This window comes from Cebus imitator, unplaced genomic scaffold (assembly GCF_001604975.1).
Source record: "Cebus imitator isolate Cc_AM_T3 unplaced genomic scaffold, Cebus_imitator-1.0 Scaffold609, whole genome shotgun sequence".
Taxonomy (NCBI): domain Eukaryota; kingdom Metazoa; phylum Chordata; class Mammalia; order Primates; family Cebidae; genus Cebus; species Cebus imitator.
The window spans coordinates 352,593-375,272 of record NW_016107924.1 but is presented as its reverse complement, the minus strand read 5'-3'; the positions used below and the strand labels follow the sequence as shown (position 1 = coordinate 375,272).

Below are 22,680 nucleotides of genomic sequence, written 5' to 3'. Positions count from 1 at the left end.
CACAAGTCTTAACCAGTATCTTAAGCAGGTGTGGTAATGACTACAAAAATGTGCTTTTTCAGGATGAGAAGATGAGGGAGAAGGTTTAAACCATTGTTGGATTGTGTTAAGAACTCGGAGAGGAAACCACAGGGGGAGAATGTGCTGCAGAGGCTATTGTCTGGCTTCCTGGAGTAAGGACCAGAGCCAGAGAGCCAAGCCCTCCTGGCTTTGCTGAGTTCTGTGCTTGCCCCTGACACCAGCCTGTCTGCCTGCCTACCTGCCTTGTTGCTCCTGACTACAGTGGGCTCAGTCTTCCCTGTTTTGTGATGGATGGGCAGAGGAACACTAGTGTTGGGAATTTTGTCCAGTGTTGGAGGGATCATATGGTCTGTGTCAGAAGGCTAGAGTTATTTATAGTGGGAGAGAAGCCCAGGAGCATGGCACAGGAAGAACTGATTTCACACCAGCTTCAGCGCCTGATGATGGCGAGGACCCAGATTTTCCTTTGAGTATCTGAGAGCAGATCAGTTGTTTTTCCTATTTGACCCACGAGCTGTGAGATTAGGGACCATGTTTTCCAAGGCCACTGTGGCCCAATGTGGGTAGGGCAAGAGTGAGAAGGATGACCATTTTCTTCTTTCTTGATTCTAGGCTTTGTGATGTGTGGTATGAAAGCTCCATCTGACTTTTGAATCTTCTTTTATTGAACTGGTGAAGAAGGCACCAGCTGTGTAGGGTGGAGGAAATAAGGACCTGTTAGACTGGTCTGCTTTACCCGCCTCCCTCCTCTCCCCTCTCCCCACCCACCCCCACTCTGGGCAGGGAGGCTGAAACTGCTGCTCGCTGGGCTTTGCCAGCTCAGTTTCTCCTCATGGGGCAGCTCCCCACCTGGGAGCCTGCAGACTCACCGAGCTTCTGTGGGAACCATGCTGCAGGTGGGGGCAGGTGCTAGGAACTAGGCGTGCCGCTTGCCCTAACAGGGGCTGTGTCTACTCCAGGCTGCTCAGACTAAGGTTGCGGAGCTCTGGGGCCTGTTGGAAATAGACCGTACCTTTCCCTGTGCCTCGTGGCCGCATTTATGGTATGTAGAGAGTCTGGGAGGGGCCAAGAGCTTGTAAATTGTGAGTAAATGAAGTCTAGGGAGAGGATCCTTCCCAAGGGCACTCTGAGTCCAGGGTTGTCATGTTTCTGAGGTGTGCTGCTCCTTAGTACCTTGATTTCTGGAGTTGTCTCCTAGGGTGTTTTTTAATCTTTTCAGCCTTAGGCAGGAGAGATTTTTCTGGCCTGGTGTTTAGGCTTGCTAGGTGAGGTTTACTTCTGGAGCCAGACTTTTAGGCAGGTTGTCTTGACATAAGCCAAGGTCAGGAAGCTATCTTCAGGACACACAGACGATGCCCACTTCCTGCTGTGGTCTTGAAGAGGGCCGGAAGGCTTGTGAGCACAGAAGCAGTGAGGGCTGTCGCATCCACACAGGGCAGACACTCAGGACTCCTCTCCAGTGCCTCATTTAATAAGCATGGAAACAAAGGTCCCAAGAGGGTGAATGACTTGCCCAAGGTGATATAAATTGTTTGGGCAGAGCTGGGTCTAGAATGGATCTTAGGGCCTTTGGCATCGTACCCCCCATTACCATCACTTCAGAGGGGCTGGCTGCAGTCCTCATGGCAGAAGGCAGGCTGGGAAAGGACAAGTGGAAGGGCAGCAGGCGCTAATTCTACACATCAGAGAGGAGCTCTGACATCCTGCCAGAGACCTTGTACATAGAGGCGCCAGAGGCCCTTGGGAATGATTCTTTATTTTGGGTTTTTGTGGAGACAGGGTCTTACTATATTGCCCAGGCTGGTCTCAAATCCTAGACTCAAGTGATCCTCCCTGCTGTGTTTCCAAAGTGTTGGGATTACAGACATGAGCCGTGGTGCCCAGCCGGGAATGATTTAAAAGTGGTCACCAGCATGCTAGCCCTGACCCAGGCTGAAAGGGGTCACACGGAGCAGAGCTGCGTAAAGGGCTTTTGGGTGAGGAGTCACTCCGAGAAAAGCAAGAAGATTCTGACCCCGAAACTTCCCATCATGAGTTAGGAAAGCATTTCTGGAGAGCCTGTTAGGTGCCAGGCTCTGTGCCTGGGCCCTGAAGACACAAAGTGATTTAGTCTTGAAAATTCCCTTATGCTGCTCTCAGTCTGTGTAATAGTGAACAAGACAGCCAACAGGAGCTGTGAAGCAGACAGGCCATTCAGCAGCAGTGAAGTGCTAATGCAGGAAGCCCTGAGCTGGGAAGTGTCCAGAGAGACCCTGGGAAGTGATGCATGGAGCAGGGAAAGCTTCCTAGTGGAAGTGATGTGTGAGAGGCTCACCACGAAGAGGAATGGGAGTGGCTGCTAGATGGAAAGTGTTTCCAGCAGTGAAAAGCTGTGGCCAAGATCTGGAGGTCTGAGAGATCATTCTACATTTGAAGACAAGGTGGCTAGAGCCTGGAGTGAGACTCTAGGAAGGGAAGAGAGTTAGCGTGGAGCTGCATGCAGAGAAGGGGACACAGCCAGCTCATAATACAGTTGGTTGCAGGAAAAAGTCTAGAAACCATGTGGATCTAATCGGAATATCAATTTAGATAAACATTTTACATGTATAAGTGTATGTAGATACACACACATAAAAATCAGTTGTGTGTGTGTGCGTGTGTGCATGCATACACAAAGTATTTTTTTTTTCTTTTTTTTTGAGATGGTGTCGCCCTGTCGCCTAGGCTGTAGTACAATGGCGTGATCTCAGCTCACTGCAACCTCTGCCTCCCAGGTTCAAGCCACTTTCCTGACTCACCTTCTAAGTAGCTCGGATCATAGGTGTGTGCCAACATACCTGGCTAATTTTTGTCTTTTTTTTTTTTTTTTTTTTTTTTTTTTTTTTTTTTTTTTTTTGAGACGGAGTTTCGCTCTTGTTACCCAGGCTGGAGTGCAATGGCGCGATCTCGGCTCACCGCAACCTCCGCCTCCTGGGTTCAGGCAATTCTCCTGCCTCAGCCTCCTGAGTAGCCGGGATTACAGGCACGTGCCACCATGCCCAGCTAATTTTTTGTAGTTTTAGTAGAGACGGGGTTTCACCATGTTGACCAGGATGGTCTCGATCTCTTGACCTCGTGATCCACCCGCCTCGGCCTCCCAAAGTGCTGGGATTACAGGCTTGAGCCACCGCGCCCGGCCTTAATTTTTGTCTTTTTAGTAGAGGCGGGGCTTCACCATGTTGGCCAGGGTGGTCTCGAACTCCTGACCTCAAGTGATCTGCCCGCCTCAACCTCCCAAAGTGCTGGGATTACAGGCGTGAACCACTGTACCTGGTGAAAGTTTTTATTAAGGCATGTCTTGAATATAATGCCATTGCTTCCTTTTCCCAGTGTTGGTTGTCCTTTTGAGATGACTGTTGGTGCTCCCCTCACCGCTGTGTGCCATGTTCTAGAGTAAGAGGGAGTGTTTTTTCTGGGTGCAGGTGTAGGTGAAGAGTAGGCAGTCTAAGATTTCAGTCCTTGGCTTTTGCTCTGCAGCAAGGGCTGGCTGAGGGCACTGTGAGTCTTCTTCAGGCTCATGAGTCAGGCCCACTTTTCCTTTTCTCTGGAGGGAATAGCTCAGAGTACACTGCTGCCACCAGAGGTTCTGCAGGCTTTTCAGAGGCAGCCAGTGGAGGCTGATGGTAGCAGTTGGTGAGAAAGAGGAAGTACGTAGTGGCCATTCCTCCTGCCACTCCTGACAAATATTTCTGTCACTAAACAGCACCTCTCTGTGGCAGCCTGGGACTCTGCCACCAAAGAGAGGAAAGGGAGGAGCTTTCCTCTCTCTGTGGGAGGGCCCGTCATCTATGGCTTCCGCTCTGCCCTTGGCCACAGACTAGATTGCACAACACAGCCAATAAGAGTCCCTTTTCCCTCTTATCAGTGGCACAAGTGCTTTGAGTGGCAGACCTTAACTTATAGGGTTGTAGAGGTGACTGTGTTCCACTCTGCAGGGTCCAGGGCACAGCTGGCCAAGCGTGTGAAAATTGACCTAAGGTTAGAATGTGATTGTCCTACTGGGAAAGGTTTCCTGGGACAGCATTTCGCTTCTGACTACATAGGCTGTTGTCTATCCTGCCAGGGAGTGAGTTTTGTTTCCATGCTTGTCCAGCCTTTACTGCTTTCCCTTCTGCCTTTTCCCAGAGGCCACAAACCTGCACACCTCCTGTTATGTTCTAGTTCTGATAGGAGTACCATTCAAAGTTCTTGGCAGGGGACCAACCCACTTCTACCCTGGTTGGTTTCCCCTCATTTTCCCAGCTTGTTTGATGTGCACGATCTCCAGAATTCTTATGCAGCCCGTTGGCTCTGTAGTGCCCAGAGATTGGAGCTTCTGCAATAGGAGCCCCGCTGCTTCCCTCCCTGGTTTTAGGGGTGGGGCTTGAAAATAGAGAATCATAATCTCCCTTCCTCCTCCTCCTCCTCTCTCCCACTTCTCCCTGCCCCTCCCCCCACCCCCATGCTGCCAGGCAGACTGGAGTGACCAGCTCAGAGAGGGACTCAGTCCACCTCCCTGCTCTGCATGTCAGCAGTGATCTGGAGGAGATTCCTGGGCATGTGAGTATGTGAACTCTGGAGCACGTTACTCTCCCGGGCTGGCACTCTGTGGCAGGTGTATGCACTCTTCTGCTGTTACTGGAGACCAGGCTCCCTAGGGGTGGTGGTGACCCAGCTAGATGTCTGCCAGGTCTGCCCAAGGCTACCCTGTTTTTTAATGCCTTGGGAAATGGAAAACATTTCTAAATATTCCTGTTCTATAGAAGAACTGGCCAAGTGGTTTGGGGAGTTTCTTCTTGGAATCCCTTGGAGTACAATATCCCTTTTTTCCCCAAATCCAGGTTCTTTAGTTCCTAAGCTGGGTTCCCTTGTCACTAACTTACTACCTTCAGTTTTCTTAGGTTGGGTGCATCTTTCCCGGCCTCAACAAGACTGTGGATGGAAGGTCAGAAGGGTGGTGGCTGCTCCTGTGCGAGAAAGGGCATGTTGGAGTGGGAGCACAGTTGCCAGCAGCTGCTTCCCGTTCCCCCTTTGGCTGATAGAAAACGGGCTTTAGCCTTCTGCCAACCTCCACAGCCAGCTGTGGGAAAACCCAAATGGAAACATCCTCTTGCTGCTAAATAAGACTTGAGTGCCTAAGGCAGACACCAGCCCGTAGCAGTCCAACCTTGCTGAACTGGGAGGATTGGTTATTTTATTTATTTATTTATTTATTTATTTATTTATTTATTTATTTATTTATTTATTTGAGACGGACTCTTGTTCTGTCACCCAGACTGGAGTGCAGTGGCACAGTCTTTGCAACCTCCGCCTCCCAGGTTCAAGCGATTCTTCTGCCTCAGCCTCCCTTGCAGCTGAGACTACAGGCATGCACGACTACACTTGGCTAATTTTTGTATTTCTGGTAAAAACAGAATTTCACCGTGTTGGACAGGCTGGTCTTGAACTCCCAACCTCAGGTGATCCACTCACCTCAGCCTCCCAAACTGCTGGGATTACAGGCATGAGCCATGGCACCTGGCCTAAGGATTGGTTATTTAGAGGCTATGACAAATGGTTTTGTAAAGGAGCAGTGGCAAGGGTCTAACTTCACAGAGCCAGGGGTCAGCTTCTGCACCATAGCCATATAGCTTCTGCGGCCTCTGCTGCCTGAGGCCAGGGGCTCTGATGCTGACCACCTTTCCCTCTTCCTTCCTGTGTTTTGCCGCCAGTGACCGTCATTGTCAGGCTGACCCGCTGGTTAGAGAGGATGACTCTGGCCTGGTGTCTAGACTCCCTGCTGCCTGATCCCCTCTGCTCTAGAAATGCATCTAAAAGTGATTACTTTCCTCCCAATTCCAACATTGATTAGGGCAAGATGTGGTCACACAAAGTTCTGTTTTGGCATTTTGCCTTCTGTTTGGGAGTTTAGGCATCTGAGAATTGAATGCTTGCTTTATATAAATATACCCTTAAGACATCTCTTTTTTAAGCCCTACATGCTTTGCTTGGGTGTTAATTGAACTTGGGGATTTATAGGGACCCTATGTTGCTTATCGCCCTAGAATTCCCTCCACTTCACTCCCAAAAAACCCAAAGAACACTGGAAAAATTGAGCAGTGCCTCAAGGTCACTTGATCATAAGTAGTATTTGGCATAGTTAGCTGGTTTGATGTTTGGTGAGAGATTTCTGCTTTATGTTTGAGCAAAAGATTTCTCGGTGGGAGGCCTCTGTGCTGTGTTGCCAATGCTTGCCCTGTGCACAGGGTTTCCCCCTCCCCTCCCTTGACGGGTTGTTTTAATCCCCTTGCCTATAAACAAGTGCAGCAGAACGTGTCGGCCCAGCTCACATGACCTTGGTTGTCTCTTTATGGGGTAACCAGCATCAGCATTAGATACCACGGTCACTTGACATGGTAGAGCTGTCAGGGTAAAGAGTGGAGACACCAGCAGGAAGCCTGGTCTGCCAAGGAAAGTAAATGGGAGTGTGTGTGAGGCCTTAGGACCAGGTGGGAAAAGTCTGCTCCCATGGGATAGGGCTTTCAGCTGTGAGAAGAGAACAATTTCATTCCTTCTCTTTTTTTTTTTTTTTTTTTGAGATGGCATTTCACNTTTTTGAGATGGCATTTCACTCTTGTTGCCCAGGCTGGAGTGCAATGGCGCGATCTCGGCTCACCACAACCTCTGCCTCCCAGGATCAAGCAATTCTCCTGCCTCAGCTTCCTAATTAGCTGGGATTACAGGCATGTACCACCACACATGGCTAATTTTGTATTTTTAGTAGAGATGGGGTTTCTCCATGTTGGTCAGGTTGGTCTCGAACTCCAGACCTCAGGTGATCCACCTGCCTTGGCCTCCTAAAGTGCTGGAATTACAGGCATGAGCCACTGCGCCTGGCCCTTCTCCTTTTTAAAGAGACCATCTACTCTGTTGCCCAGGCTGGAGTGCAGTGATGTAATCAAGGCTGACTGCAGCCTCAACTTCCTTAGCTCAGGCAATCCTTCTGCCTCAGCATCCTGAGTAGGTGGGACCACAGGTGCATGCCACCATGCCCAGCTGGTTTTGTTGTTGTTGTTGTTGTGATGGGGATCTCATTACATGGCCTAGGCTGCTCTCGAACTCCTTGCCTGAAATGATCTGCCCACCTCAGCCTCCCAAAATACTGGGTTTATAGGCATGAGCCACTGCAGCCAACTTTCATTTCTTCTTTATCCCCCTAAAATTTCTACTTCTGGCATCTTGTTTATCTTTCTCAAATCCTGTCTGCAGGGGCCTAGGACATGCAGCTGTTTCAGGAAACTGCCCCTGAGATGGGGTAGATCTGTGTGTGCTAGCTCATGGGCTACAAAACCTAACACCAAAAATCCCATCTTCCTAAACAGTGATCCTGTTATTGTTGTGTGAAGGACAGCTGGCAATGGGGGCCTGGCTGCCAGAGAGGCTGCTGAATTCTATGGCAGCCACACTCAGGAGCTGGAAGTGTGGCTAAGCTTTCACCAGCACCATCACTTCCCTCCCCATAAACATGCACACAGATTTCCCTTGTCTCACAGCTGAAGAGGCAGCGCCCAGCTTCAGTAAGCACTGTATATGAAAATGGACTTATTCTGGCCACACGGTGCGCACGCACGTGTGTATGAGAGAAACACTGATCACATTTCCCATCATGACTGTTGATTTGCAAAGTTTTCAGGTCCATACATCTAGGGTGGGATGTGTTTGTTTTCATCAGGAGATAGTAGAGTGGCCTTTTGTGGAAGAGATAAAATGGTTGAGCTGCTGGAACCTTTTCTAGCTCCCTTTATGCAACGGCCTTTCTGCCTGGGTACAGACTTGAGCTCAAGTCCAAGTTCGAGCCGTACGTGTAGATGACCAGAACTTAGCCTTCAACTGCAGGGCTATCTTGGGCCAGTTCGAAAACGTCCATCTCTTTTCGGAGATGCAGAGAATTTGTGGTGAGCTTTGGGTAAAGAAGTTCAAGCTGTATCTTCTGGCAACCTACAGAACAAGTTGGGAAAGCATATGTAATTATAGAAATAACCAGCATATTGCCAGGCATTGTCCTCAGTGCTTTGGATGGTGTGGATATTTGGTAATTTCTGGTTCTCTACCTTCTGTTTTCAAGATTTGGTAGGGACCCCTTTATGCCTTTGGGGTTCTTTTTCCTTGGTAGTTAGTATGAACTATGTAGAATACCAGAATGAGTAGACATAGCCTGCGGCCACCCAGCTAAATTCTACTGTTGATCCTGGGTGGCTTTCTTCTTTGGGTCTTCATTTATGCCACCATACCTATTGCCAGTTAGAGCTGCCTTTTAGGATTTGTTGGGTGGGAGCGGTATTCCTCTTGGAGCCATCTTTTCTTCCCTGCCATCTCTGACTGATTTCAGAAGTAGAGAGCTGCAGACTTGGCTGCTTGCCTCCTTCAAAATACCCAGCATTCCCTTGTCCACAGTCTGTGTAGCAGCACATGTAACAATGCCCAAGAGCGGCCCCCTTCCTCCCAGCACCACCTGTTAATTGATGGTTCTAGTTCCTGAGGACTTCTACCAGTGTATGAGCTAATCTGCACCAAAGAGTGCCATTCCCAGGTTCACACCACAGAAATTACAAAGCTCAAAGCCCAGGTCTTCTGCTACCTTGGGCCATCCCCTTCTCTTGGAAACCAATTCAATCAGATGTTTTTTTTTTTTTAGACTGAGTCTTGCTCTGTCAACCAGGCTGGAGTGCAGTGGCACAATCTTGGCTTACTGCAGCCTTAACCTCCCCAGGCTCAGGTGATCCTCCCACCTCAGCTTCCTGAGTAGCTGGGACTACAGGCGCTTGCCACCATGCCCGGATAATTTTTGTGTTTTCAGTAGAGACAGGGTTTCACCATGTTGGGCAGGCTGGTCTCAAAACACCTGACTTCAAGTGATCTGCCTGCCTCTGCCTCCCAAAGTGCGGGGATTACCAGCGTGAGCCACCATGCCCGGCCCAGACTCTTCGTAGGATGCTGAAAGGATGAACTAAGCATAAAAAGTGCCTTTAGGCCTGGTGCAGTGTCTCACGCCTATCACTTGAGAGCAGCCTGGGCAACATGGGGAAACCCCATCTCTACAAAAAATACAAAAATTAGGCCGGGCACAGTGGGTCACGCCTGTAATCCTAGCACCTTGGGAGCCCGAGGCAGCCAGATCAAGAGATCGAGACCATCCAGGCCAACATGGTGAAACCCCGTCTCTACTAAAAATACAAAAATTAGCTGGGCGTGGTGGCGCGCACCTGTGGTCCCAGCTACTTGGGGGGCTGAGGCAGGAGAATCACTTGAACCCAGGAGGCGGAGGTTGCAGTGAACCAAGATCGCCACTGCGCTCTAGCCTGATGACAGCAAGACTCCATCTCAAAAAAAAAAAAAAAAAATTAGCAGGGCGTGCTGGTGGGCGCCTATAGTCCCAGCTACTCAGAAGGCTGAGGTAGGAGGATCACCTGAGCCTGGGGAGGTTGAGGCTGCAGTGAGCCAAGATTACTCCACTGTACTCCCACCTGGGTGACAGAGTGAGACCCTGTCTCGGAAAAAAAAAAAAAGTGCCTTTTCTTTTCCTTTTTCTTCTTTTTTTTTTTTTGAGACAGTCTTGCTCTGTCGCTAGGCACCAGGCTGGAGTGCAGTGGCGCAATCTCAGCTCACTGCAACCTCCAGCTCCTGGGTTCAAGCAATTCTTTTACCTCAGCCTTCCAAATAGCTGGGACTACAGGTGCGTGCCACCATGCCCAGCTAATTTTTGTATTTTAGTAGAGACGGTTTCACCATGTTGGCCAGGATGGTCTCGATTTCTTGACCTTGTGATCTGCCTGGACTCCCAAAGTGCTGGGATTACAGGCGTGAGCTACCGTGCCCGGCAAAAGTGCCTTTTAATAAGGCAGATGTAATAGAAAATGGCCGTCATCTGGTTTGGCATACTCCACTCCTGGGTAGAAAGTACAAACAGCTAGGGCCCCTTGGAGCAAAATTGTCATTGCTGCCAGTAAATAAACAGCAGTTTTGGCTTTGAGGGGCACCTTCAGCCTAAAGCCATAAGCTGACATATACTCAGTCTCACTGAGAAGCTTGAGCTTTCCGCTCTTCCCCTAACTGCTGACAAATGAATCCTCCATTGATCTGGCAAGCTGGCCAGGATGCCTGCCCAGGCCATGGCCACTTAGTAACAGGATTCAGCCCTCAGCACAGGGTTGAGACTGCAGTAGCAGTGGCAAGCCCAGGAAGGCAGGTTTGCAGCACAACCCCTGCGTCAGTTGCCTAGTAGGAGAGACAGTTGCAAAGAGCATTTGCCCCTGATACGTCAGGGCACTGTTGCAGGTTGTCTTCTTTTCTAGCTGGAAGTTGTTCTACCTGGTCTTGCTTAATTAGCTCTTCTCTCTTGCGAGGCAGCACCCATTCAGAATTCTTTTCCTCCAGCCTCATTCCTCATCTACATCTGGGTTTGTATCTTCTCAGACCCTCTCTCCGGCCTTAAGTTCTACCCCAAATGCTTTGAAGCTCTCTTTTTCAAGTCTTATTTCTGAGACGAGTCTAGCTCTGTTGCCCAAGCTGGAGTGCAGTGACGTGATCTCGGCTCACCGCAGCCTCCCCCTCCCTGGTTCAAGTGATTCTCCTGCCTCAGCCTCCTGAGTAGTTGGGATTACAGGCACCCACCACTACGCCCAGCTAATGTTTGTATTTTTAGTAGAGACTGTTTCACTGTGTTGGCCAAGCTGGTCTCGAACTCCTGACCTCGTGATCTGCCCACCTTTGCCTCCCAAAGTGCTGGAATTACAAGTGTGAGCCACCACACCCAGACTTTCAAGTCTTCTTGATTCAAGCTCTCATCTAAAGCTTGGAGGTTAGGGAGCCCCAGTGTCTGCTGCCCATGGTGCTTGGAGAGCAAAGATCTGTTCCCAGGTTCTGAGTTGGAACTCTGAATTCATTTCCTGTTCTGGGTGATGGTTTAACTCTTAAGTACTTGAAATACTATGCTAATACCTCATGGGCTGGCCAGAGCACCTAGCTACCATTTGTAACATGCTTCTCTGGAAAAAGAATGCCTTCTCAGAACAGAACTTTTGGTAACTTGGGGTTTTCTTGACTAATATGCTGCAACAGATTTGCATTTGCCTGTGGAAGTGTCTATTTTGTATTCAGCCGGGTGCAGTGACTCATGCCTGTAATCCCAGCACTTTGGGAGGCCGATACAGGCAGATCATTTGAGGCCAGGAGTTCCATACAAACTTGGCCAACATGGTAAAACTCTGTCTCTACTAAAAATACAATAAATAAATAAATAAATAAATAATCTGGGCCTGGTGGCGCACGCCTGTAGTTCCAGCTACTGGGGAGGCTGAGGCAGGAGAATCACTTGAACCTGGGAGGTAGAGGTTGCAGTGAGCTGAGATTACACCAGCATGGGTGATAGAGTGAGACTCTGTCTCAAAATAAATAAAGAAATAAAAATTTTAAAGTATCATATTTTGTGATCATAGCATTATCTATCACACAAGTAAGTTGTCCTCCTATATGCCAAATGACAAAAAGGAAGCACCCTCCTCTCCCCAGAAAGGTTGCTAGAGAGCTACCCCTGCCTTCTGTGATTGCCTTGAGGGGCAGGTTTGTCTGGGTTCTCCATGTCAGCGGATTTGATCCATGGTTCCATAGGACCTGAAACAGAATGCCCTCATTCCACAACTTAGGTGTCCTCTCCTGCTTGGGTTTTTAATGATCTACTGTAGGAGAACAATAGCATCTCTCCCTATCAGCAGGAGCAGCCCAGTAAGGGCTTGCTTCTAGAAAGACCAGCCAGTTGGATTTTCAGTGGTCACTTAAGTGGAGTAGCCACGTTGCAGCCTGGCGCAGCAAGGAGACAGTTCTGAGGTTAGGGTGGCAGTGATAGCCTTGGGTGGTTTCTGATGTGCTCTGACCTCTGGCCATGGTGACTTCTGGGGCAACAAACTTTGTCCCAGTGTTTTTTCTGACATTTCCTCCTCCTTATTCAACTCCCTCTTTGAAGCTGGAGGAGTAGGAAGGCAGTATTTGTTCACTTCCAAAGGAAGATGCAGCAGAAAGAGGCACATGTCTTGTTCTGCACCTTCCAGCAGCAATGCTGGGACTGGGAGGTCTAGAAGGCCTGTTTCCCAGCTCCAGGCTGGATAGTATCCTCAGCATACAAGCAAGTTTTGAGGAAACCACATTGGAAAGGGCAGAAACAAAGGGTTAAATCTGTACCCAGGTAGAAAGGCTGTTGCATAAATGCTGAGAGAGTTTTTTTAAGATCTCATGCTTCTTTTTTACTTTGTGTTGGCAAAAACCCCAGGAGAAGATGGGAGATTCTGGGAGGAGATGATTATGCTGGGTGAGTCAACTGAGCTCCCCAGCTGCTGTTTTTAGTTCCTTTGCTTTTCTGTAACAGGAGGCAGTTTGAGGAGGGGTTGGGGGCAGGGTGGGAATACTGATTTGTGCATCAGGACAGGAGGCAGGTGTGTATGGGTGAAATTATTTTGACACCCTAGAGTTAACAGTGCCTTACAGTCAGTACATTGGTTCAAGTAAGAAACATTAAAGCAGAACTCTTAGTGTGGCAAACAATAAATGAATGTCTTCTAGATTCTTACACAAGTCACTCTCTGTCCCCAATTGGTAGCTCTTAGAATGGCTTGAGTTGCATTCATTGTCACAGCAAAACACAATGGTTTTGATAGCAAAGCAGTAGAGAAACTGAATGTAGAGAGGCAGAACTGTCTTAAGTGGGAGGGCCTGGTGGTTGTCATGGGCAGCAGGAAGTTTGAAGGAGAGGGTTTTCCCTCTGATGAAAGGAGGGCTAGGGTTTGATTCAGGGAAGCAAGTGGGATGGGCCCTGCTGGTCCCTGGCTGCGCCTCTATTTTGAGTCTGTCTCCAGCTCACCTTGGTGACTACCTTTCATCCATCCCTGGGATAGGGGGATCTCGTGGCCCACTACCCACATGGGTATTTTCTGCCGAGTACACTGATGTGGGCTGTCACTTGTCAGTTGTGGGTCCCAGAGACTGTCATGAAGACACCCCAACACACTTTCTTATTTATTCATTTGTATACATTTATTTATTCAGTACTTTTTTGAATACTGTGCTGGGCATTGTTCTGGCACATGAATAAGACAGACCTGGCCGGGCACAGTGGCTCATGCCTGTAATCCCAGCACTTTGGGAGTTTGAGGCGGGCGAATCACCTGAAGTCAGGAGTTCGAGACCAGCCTGGCCAACATGGCGAAACTCTGTCTCTACTTAAAAAAAAAAAAAGTACAAAAATTAGCCGGGTGCGGTGGTGGGCACCTGTAATTGCAGCTACTTGGGAGGCTGAGGCAGGAGAATCACTTGAACCCGGGAGGCGGAGGTTGCAGTGAGCTGAGATGGCACCATTGCACTCCAGCCTTGATGGCCAGAGAGAAGCTTCATCTCAAAAAAAAAAAAAAGACCAAGATCCTTCCTTTTGTAGTGTAGTGTAGCAGGAAGGACAGATAGTAACCAACCAACTTCAAGGGCAACAGATGCCTTGAAAGAGGGGAAATGGGACTGATGGCAAGAGGTTGTGATCTTCCTTTCTCTACCCTTATCTCTTGTGAGAGCAGGCAACTTTAAAGATCAAAAAATTGTGCCTCTCTTGTTAACTAAGCATTGTAACATGGGCGTAGGTGTGGGTACTGTTGGGCACTGAGGGTATATAGAGGTGAGGGAGACACTGGCTCTAATCTGTCAGAGCATGAGGGGATTAAGGTAGGGGGACACAAACAAGAAATTAATGGGGCTGGGTGTGGTGGCTAGCCCCTGTAATCCCAGCACTTTGGGAGGCTGAGGCAGGAAGGTTGCTTGAGCCCGGGAGTTTGAGACCAGTCTGGGCATGATGGCAAGATGCCATCTCTACAAAAAAAATGAGATAAAAAACTAGCGAGGCATAGTGGTACTCGCCTGTAGTCCCAGCTGTTTGAGAGGCTAAGGCAGGAGGATCCCTTGAGCCCAGGAGTTTGAGGATGCAGTGAGCTGTGATTGTGCCACTGTAGTCCAGCCTGGGTGAGAGAGCAAGACTTTGTCTCTTACAAAAGGGGAAGAAATGAAGGGTACAGATAGAGTGCTGTGAGAGTCTAGAGAAGTGAGCTACCACTCCCAGCTAAGACAGTGCCTGGATTTAAGATAAACAAGGGATGAGAGGACTTACCTGGATCACAGGAAGGCACACAGGATAGATGAGCACTTTCCTTTCAGTGTGTGTAGATCTGAGTAGCTGTTTGTACCACAATTCTGACCCATTCTCTTCTATTATTATTTATTTGTTCGATATATATATATATATATATATATATATTTTTTTTTTTTTAGATGGAGTCTTGCTCTGTGGCCTAGACTGGAGTGCAGTGGCGTGATATTGGCTTACTACAATCTCCACCTCCCAGGTTCAAGTGATTCTCCTGCCTCAGCCTCCTGAGTAGGTAGGATTACAGGCATGCGCCACCACACCTGGCTAATTTTGTATTTTTAATAGAGTCAGGGTTTTACCATGTTGGCCAGACTGGTCTCAAACTCCTCACCTCAGTGATCCACCCACCTCACCCTCCCAAAGTGCTGGGATTACAGGCATAAACCACCAATGCCCGGCCTGAAATAATAAAATTTTTAATCTTTTAGAAAATATGGAATGCGGCCAGGCATGGTGCCTCATGCCTGTAATCTCAGCACTTTGGGAGGCCAGGGCGGGCTGATCATGATGTCAGGAGTTCAAGACTAGCCTGACCAATATGGTGAAATCCTGTCTCTACTAAAAATACAAAAATTAACCGGGTATGGTGGCATGAGCCTGTAGTCCCAGCTACTCGGGAGGCTAAGGCAGGAGAATCACTTGAACCCAGGAGGCAGAGGTTGTGGTGAGCAGAGATTGAGCCCCTGCACTGCAGCCTGGGTAGCAGAGTAAGACTCTGTCTCAAAAGAAAAAAAATATATATGAAATGCTTCACAAAATTGTGTGTCATTCTTGCACAGGGGCCATGCTAATCTTCTCTGTATGGTTCCAATTTTAGTTTATGTGCATGTGCAGAATGGTGGAGCTGGGTTATCACCACAGGTCTAACTCCAGAATGACACCCTTCACTACTGTACCCTATACAACGCCCCAGTATATAGCAGCGGAGCTAGGAAGAGAAGCCCAGTGTCTAGAGAGCCCAGAAAATCTAAGAACATACACACTAGGCAAAGAAAACGGGGTTAGGAGGAAGCCCAGCCACTTCAGCTGCACTGGTTAGGATCTGCTATCTCCCCACAGTCCTCTGTAAAGTGAGCCAAACCTCTATGCTGCAGGCTGCCTTCTCTCTACCCCCACCACCCCCATCCCCCAAAGCCCTGGGCTACTGGCAGGCTGGCTCCCCTGTGATATGGAGGAACTTGCTGGTCTCCATGGTTACAATAACCCACTGGTATGGGAGGAACCACATAAAGTGTGAGGCTGGCAGTGTGAGCTTTCCCCAGCCCTTGGCACCATGTGGTACTGGTATGTCAGCTGTTTCTCTTGGACCTTTTCTGGCAGGAAGGAGTTAAGGAACTGATGAGGAAGGGAAGAACCCTGGCAGGACCACTGTCATCATCCTCTGGGCCACACAGAGGGCAGAGGCATGGGCACGTTGTCATTCACCTACTCCTTTTGCAGGATGGTTTTATGTTAGGAAAGAGGCTCCTCTATCGAGACCATCCTGGCCAGCATGGTGAAACCCTGTCTCTATGAAAAATGCAAAAAATAAGCTGGTTGTGGTGGCACACACCTGTAGTCCCAGCTACTTGGGAGGCTGAGGCAGGAGAATTGATTGAACCCAGGAGGTGGAGATTGCAGTGAGCTGAGATTGCGCCACTGCACTACAGTCTGGGCGACAGTGTGAGACTACATCTCAAAAAAAAAAAGGGGGCAGCTCCTCTTTGCCTGATTGCCCAGCCATGGCAAGAATTTGACTTTTCCTTGTTATAGAAGGAATACCAGGATGACAGGAATCAACTCAGCTACACTGGTACTTTCAGCCAAGTTCCTAGATATTGTAGCTTTTCCCAGAGCCCAGAGCCCTTGGAGACGGGAAATAATGGTTCCTACACAAAAGTGAAGCTAGGTAATAGGAGAATACATCAAGACATTACTGAACACCAGTTCTATGGTAAACACTGACGTGAATTTTCTTTTTTCTTTTTCTTCATCTTCTTCTTGAATTATCTTTTTTTCTTTTGAGACAGGGTCTTACTTTGTCGCCCAGGCTGGAGTGCAGTGGTGTGATCATGTCTCACTGCAGCCTCAGCTACTTCCCTGGGTTCGGGTGATCCTCCCACCTCTGCCTCCCAAGTAGCTAGGATTACAGGAATATGCCACCACACCCCAGCTAATTTTTGTGGGGTTTTTTTTGTAGAGACTGTGTTTTGCCATGTTGCCCAGGCTGGCCTTGAACTCCTAGGCTCAAGGGATCAGCCTGCCTTGGCTTCCCAAAGTGCTGGAATTACAGGCACGAGCCACTGTATCCAGCCAGATTTTCTTATTTAATCTTCACTCTAATTCTGCGAAATGGGTATAGCTAGTATCTTTACAACCCAAATGAGGAAACAGATTTGGAGAAGTCATGTCACTTTGCTCACATTCAGTCAGCTGGTAAGCAGCAGAGGTGGGCAGAGCAACTGCAGTTAAGTTTTTATTTTTGTTGTTTTCTTTTTTTTGAGATGGAGTCTCACTCTCGCCAGGCTAGAGTGCAGTGGCACGATCTCGGCTGTCTGCAGCCTCTGCCTCCCAGGTGAGATGATTATCCTGCCTCAGCCTTTCAAGTAGCTGGGATTACAGGCATGCGCTACCACGCCCAGCTAATTTTTGCATTTTTAGTAGAGACAGGGTTTCACCATGTTGGCCAGGCTGGTCTCGATCTCCTGACCTCATGATCTGCCCACCTCAGCCTCCCAAAGTGCTGGGATTACAGGTGTGAGCCACCGCGCCTGGCCCAACTGTAGTAAGTTTTCTATATAGTTTCCCTCTTCTGAGTTTCTGGAAAGCAGGAGCCACATCTCACTGAGCTTTGCAACTGGAGCCAGGGCTCCAGCGTACTGTTCAACAAAGGTTTGCTAGGGCAACAGTAGTTGGGGATTTAGAGAGCATACCCCAGCAAGCAGATTCTCAGGGATGAAAGTAGTCCTGGAAGCCTCCGAAACCCTGGTTGCTCAGTAAAATCCAGTATCAAGAGGAGCCCATCATTTCAGGTTGCTCTGAAGGCAGGAGATTTGGAGAGTGCCTTTTGCATTGTGGCTTCCAGGTCTGAAGGGGAGTGAGCTGGAGGTGGCTCTCTGTTCTTCCCTCTTATGCCATGTCAAGTTTTTCCCAGTCAGGCTTGAGGCCTGGGGCTGTGGGGAGGGGACCACCTCATGGCCCAGGCCATTGTGCTTATCTCCCTACCTACCTTGGGGTGAGGATTGCAGCTCAGAGAGCTAAAGGGCAGTAAATCACCTTGGTTTTGGCCTTGTGCTTAAGTTGCAGGCTCTTCTGGTATCCTTTGTGAGGGGGGCCCCTACCCTGGCTGGAAAGAGGGAGCAGCCCCTACCTCCTATCTACAATGGGATAGTAAAGGAATCTGTCTGTTTCTCAAGTAAAGCAGTCACAGTTAATTTTGGGGGTGGGAGCATCCAGCCTCTCCACTGGTAAGTGCCTGCCAGTTTTACAAGTTTGCTCCTCTGGTTTATTGACTCAGCAGTTGATAGCTGATAGTTGTTCAGAATCAAAGGATGCAAAGACGGTTCCTGGATATGGTGGAGGGGAGAAGGGTCAAAAAACTAGGGACTCCAACTTCCAGTTACAAGATGTCCCATATGGCTGTGCACAGTGTTTCACGCCTGTAATCCCAGCACTTTAGGAAGCCAATGTGAGAGGATTGCTTGAGCCCAGGAGTTCGAGACCAGTCTGGGCAACATGGCAGAATCCTGTCTGTACAAAAAAATACACAAATTAGCTGGGCTTGGTGGCACATGCCTGTAGTCCCAGGTACTCAGAAGGAAGATCACTTGAGCCCAGGAGGCAAAGGTTGTAGTGAGCCAAGATCGTGCCACTGCACCCCAGCCTGGGCAACAGAGCAAGATCCTGTCTGAAATAAATAAATAAATAAATATTGACTTGCCACAGGCACATGACTTTTTTTTAAGAGGAAAGTTTTAGCAAGGCGTGGTGGCTCATGCCTGTAATCCCAGCACTTTGGGAGGCTGAGGCAGGTGGATCACAAGGTTAAGAGATCGAGACCATCCTGGCCAACATGGTGAAACCCCATCTCTACTAAAAATACAAAAATTAGCTGGGTGTGGTGGCGTGCGGCTGTAGTCCCAGTTACTCAGGAGGCTGAGGCAGAAGAATCACTTCAACCGGGAGGCGGAGGTTGCAGTGAGGCAATATTGTGCCACTACACTCCAGCCTGGGCGACAGAGCGTGACTATGTATTAAATAAATAAATAAATAAATAAAGTTTTGTTCTGGGAGTGGCAGCTCACGTCTATAATCCAAGCACTTCGAGAGACCAAGGTGGGCAGATTGGTTTGAATTCATGAGTTCAGTACCAGCCTGGGCAAACTGGCAAAACCCTGTCTCTATAAAAAATACAAAAATTAGCCAGCCATGTTGCCGTGGGTCTGTAGTTCCAGCTACTCGGGTGGCTAAGGTAGGGTAATGCCTTGAGCCCAGGAGGCAGAGGCTACAGTGAGCCAAGATCACGACGCTGCACTCTAGCATGGGTGATAGAGTCATACCTTATCTCAAAAAAGAGAGGCTGGGCGTGGTGTCTCACATCTATAATCCCAGCACTTTGGGAGGCTAGGTGGGTGGATCACTTAAGGCCAGGAGTTTAAGACTAGCCTGGTCAAGGTGGCGAAACCCCATCTTTACTAAAAATACAAAAATTATCTGGACGTGGTGGCATGCGCCTGTAATCCCAGCTACTTGGGAGGCTGAGGTAGGAGAATCACTTGAACCCAGGAGGCGGAGGTTGCAGTGAGCCAAGATCACACCACTGTACTCCAGCCTGGGTGACAGAGTGAGACTGTCTCAAAAAAAAAAAAAAAAAAAAGACGAGTCTTATTCTCAGTCTGTCACCCAAGCTGGAGTACAATGCCTCGATCATAGCTCGCTGTTACCTTGACCCCCTGGGCTGAAGCAGTCATCCTGCCTTAGCCTCCTGAGTAGCTGACACTACAAGCCCATGCTATCATGCCTGGCTAATTTTCTAATTGGAGAGAGAGGGTCTCACTTTGTTGCCCAGGCTTGTCTTGAATTCCCAGGCACAAGTCATCTCCCACCTTGGCCTCCCAAAGTGCTGGGATTAAGGCATGAGCAACAGTGCCCAGCCCCATGTGGCCTTTGAGACAGAGTCTCACTCTGTCGCCCAGGCTGGAGTGCAGTGGCGCAATCTCTGCTCACTGCAGCCTCCGCCTCAAGCAGTTCTCATGCCTCAACCTCCGAGTAGCTGGGATTACAAGCACGCACCACCACACTCTGCAAATTTTTGTATTTTTAGTGGAGATGGGGTTTCACCATGTTGCCCAGGCTGGTCTCGAATGCCTGACCTCAAGTGATCCACCTACCTCAGCCTCCCAAAGGGCTGGGATTACAGATGTTAGCCACTGTGCCCGGCCCCCATGTGGCTTTTTATCTAAGTCCCACCCTGTCTCTTCCCAGCCTTTCTGTTTGAGGTCAGTGCTTTATACTTCCTCAGTTTATAAAACCCTTTACTGTCTCCCACAAATAGGATTGAGGAAACAGTTCTTCTGTCACATTGCAAAGCCCTGGTTAAATGAAGGGACTGGAAAAAACAAGCTGTTTGATCCTGCTCTGGTTCTCAGTCTACCAGTGAGTGAAGGGGCCGGAGGTCCCAGGAAGGCTCGAGCCCCGGATGCAGAATAAACTACAGCTGACCTCCTCCAGTGAAGTCAGGGCCCACTTTGAGGGGGCTGGAAAAAGGAAGGGTTGCCGTGGGACCACCGGCCTGTAGACAGCACTCCACCATTGGCCTAAATCACACATCATCGTTCATTGTCCCGAGCACCTTGCCTGAGTCTTCATACCTTCTCCCTCCTAACCTGTAGAGGAAGAGCCAGGGACTTACCTTCTTTTGGAGGAAATGAGAGCACAATTCGGCATCAAGAAGGGTTGATGAGAAACTGGTAAGGGGGATAGAGTGTCAGAAGCGGCAGAGTGCTGAAATGGTGACAGAAGCTCTGGGCTCCGGCCCCAGCTGGACTTAGAAGTGTTGAGATTTTGGACAAGTCTCGTAGCCTCTGAATGTCAGTTTCTCAATGGAAAACAGGGAGACTACCTGCCCTGTAGGTCTGTGTTTGGAGAAAACAGTGTAAGCGTTGCACATACAGTGATCAGAAATGTTGAATCTGCTGACCAGGGCTCATGGGTAAGGCAAACATTTCTTGGCCTCTCCTGAGTAGCATGGTCTTGCAGGGATGTATGCTTAAGTGCTGTGAGGGCACAGAGGAAGCTTTGCCCTTCCCTGGAGGGTTAATGGCTACCAACATGAGAAGGTCATGGAGTTCCTTAATGAAAAGGAGTCTGGCCTAGAGTCCTGGAATGAATGAGAAATAGATCTGAGATCCAGAGGAAAGGCTGCAACCAGCACATAGACAGGGGTGGTTGGTCTAAAGGAGAGCCTTCTCCAGATGAGAGATAGCCAACTTGCCCGGAGCTCACCGCATACCCAGATAGTGGGGGCTTAGCAGGAGGGGAAGGTGTGAGGAATCCCAGGCCTTTGGAATTCCTTGAGTAAGCAGTGTTGTTTTGAAGGTAAGGCAGGGGATTGGTGACTGGAGACTTAGAGATGAGTGAGAATCTAGGGGTAAACTTTCAGAAGCAGGCCTGGAAGGAACCTAGAAGGGACATTTGGATTGTTTATAGCTTTGGGGCAAAATCTAGGATTAAACATGATTTTATCATTGATAGAATGCTCTGAGTGATAGCCCATTATCTGGAAAACATAGACCTCTAGGGGGCTTTACATAGAGTCCCTGAACTCCCTGAAATTATATCCAAAGTATTTTGTGTCTAAATGGAATGCGCATGTTTCTAAGGTTAAGCACTGCTTTTTTAGGAAGTAGGAGGTCCATCCGCTGCTACTGTCGGCTTGCTGGTTTCTGCTTACCCTCCTCCCCACTTCGTTCTTGAGGGGGTGGTTTGCTGGTCTTTGGCAGGGCTGCCACTCCGGGTCAGCACATCTGAGTCACACATATTCCTCCCCAGCCCTATTCGAGACCTTGTTAAAGTGATCTGCCGCTACCCAAGTCCCACCTGCTACAGGTGAGATAGGGCTTTATGACAGCCGTGGCTGCAGTGAATCTCCTCGCCCTCTCACCAGCTGTTACCCAGCAAAGCACCTTGGGGAGGGTGGGGCAGCCCACTTCCGGGGAGGGAGGGAGGGGGAGGGGAGAAGGAAGTTGATCTAAACCCGCCTCTTTCTGTCTCCCTTCCTGCCCTATTCCCCTCCTGCCCCTTCCCTCCCACCTTGCTCCTGGTGTACTGTCCTGGAATTGCACGCACTTCCTGACCACCAGGCTCTGGCCCAGCGGGGCTTTGTCCCTGTTGCTCTCCTTGCCAAACCTCTCTGCTAGTGGTGGTTTCGGTTGCGACACTGTCCAGGTTCCCAGGCAGGAACCGCTCAGCCTGGCTGCTTAGCTACTTTTCACTGAGGAGGTGGTGGAAGGTGTCGGCTGCTCTGGCTGAGTAAGGGTGGCTGGCTGAGCCGGCAGCCCCCGCCCTGGGCCTGGCTCTTTCCGGCCTCTGTACTTTGCCCTCGCTGCCTGACAGGTTCTGCTGTGGGCTCTGCTGAATGGAAGTCGCTGGTAGTCCTTGTCCCTTTCTCCAGCCGGGTATGTTCTTCCCTTTTTCATTTGAGGATTGCCTCCACCTCTTTCTTCCCTCTCAACCCAAACATAGGATCTTAGAGAGTTGCTAAGTGGTGCCATGCCTGAGTCCAGCATAATAATATTCATGGGAACGGTGTCCAGATGTGGAAGAGGCATTGACGAGGAAAGGAAGAGGGGGCGCATACCAGAAGAGTCTCCCCTGAGAACAAGCAGCTGGACAAGTGGGCGAGGAGGGGCTGGTGGGAGGCAGACGCCTGAGTGAGGCCTCAGGGAGGATGCTCCGGTGCTACAGTGAGGGGGAGCCTAGGATCTGGGGCCGTCGGCCAGGGCTGGTGCCCAAGGGACACTTTTCTCCTTTGACTCCATAATGCCCGGCTTACTCTGCTTCTGGCCAGGGAGTATCACCCCTCCCAGTTTGGCCCCTCCCCAGCCCTCGGGAAGCCAAAGGACACTTGAGGCCAGCCCTGATTGCGGAGCCCCAAAGCTTCTCCAATGGTTGGTAGGCGCCTCCAGCATTAGGGCAGGGAGCCCTGCCTACCTGAGTCAGCGCCAGGTCTCTTGGGGTGGAGGCTGTCTTCTGGGCGAGCTGGTAACACACCTACCGAGTCTGAGATCCCAGACAGAAGGGCCCTGGCAGATCCAGTGGATGTGAAACTGTCTTTTTCTTTTCTCCTCCATGTCCTGCCCTCTCTCTTCCTCTCAGTAGCAGAACCCAAAGCTGTTTCAGCCCTACTTCTGAGTCAGGCCTGCTTAGTAACTGGTTGGTCTGCCTTTTGGTTCCAAATAACTGCCTTG

General features: G+C 49.5%; 1 protein-coding gene and 1 pseudogene across 14 annotated transcripts in view; one reads left to right on the top strand and one right to left on the bottom strand.

Moving 5' to 3' along the window:
- MARK2 (microtubule affinity regulating kinase 2) overlaps positions 1-22,680 on the top strand; it is a 73,099-nt gene that overhangs the window by 28,891 nt on the left and 21,528 nt on the right. The window contains exon 1 of one of the 14 annotated variants that reach the window (XM_017516915.2): positions 21,464-21,888. The exons of 12 other annotated variants lie outside the window; for them this stretch is intronic. The gene's annotated coding sequence lies outside the window, so the exon portion shown is untranslated. Of the gene's footprint in view, positions 1-21,463; positions 21,889-22,680 lie in introns of those variants that run through there. One more of the 14 variants, XM_017516917.2, reaches the window with a different exon arrangement.
- On the bottom strand, positions 14,968-15,067 carry LOC119469246 (annotated as a pseudogene).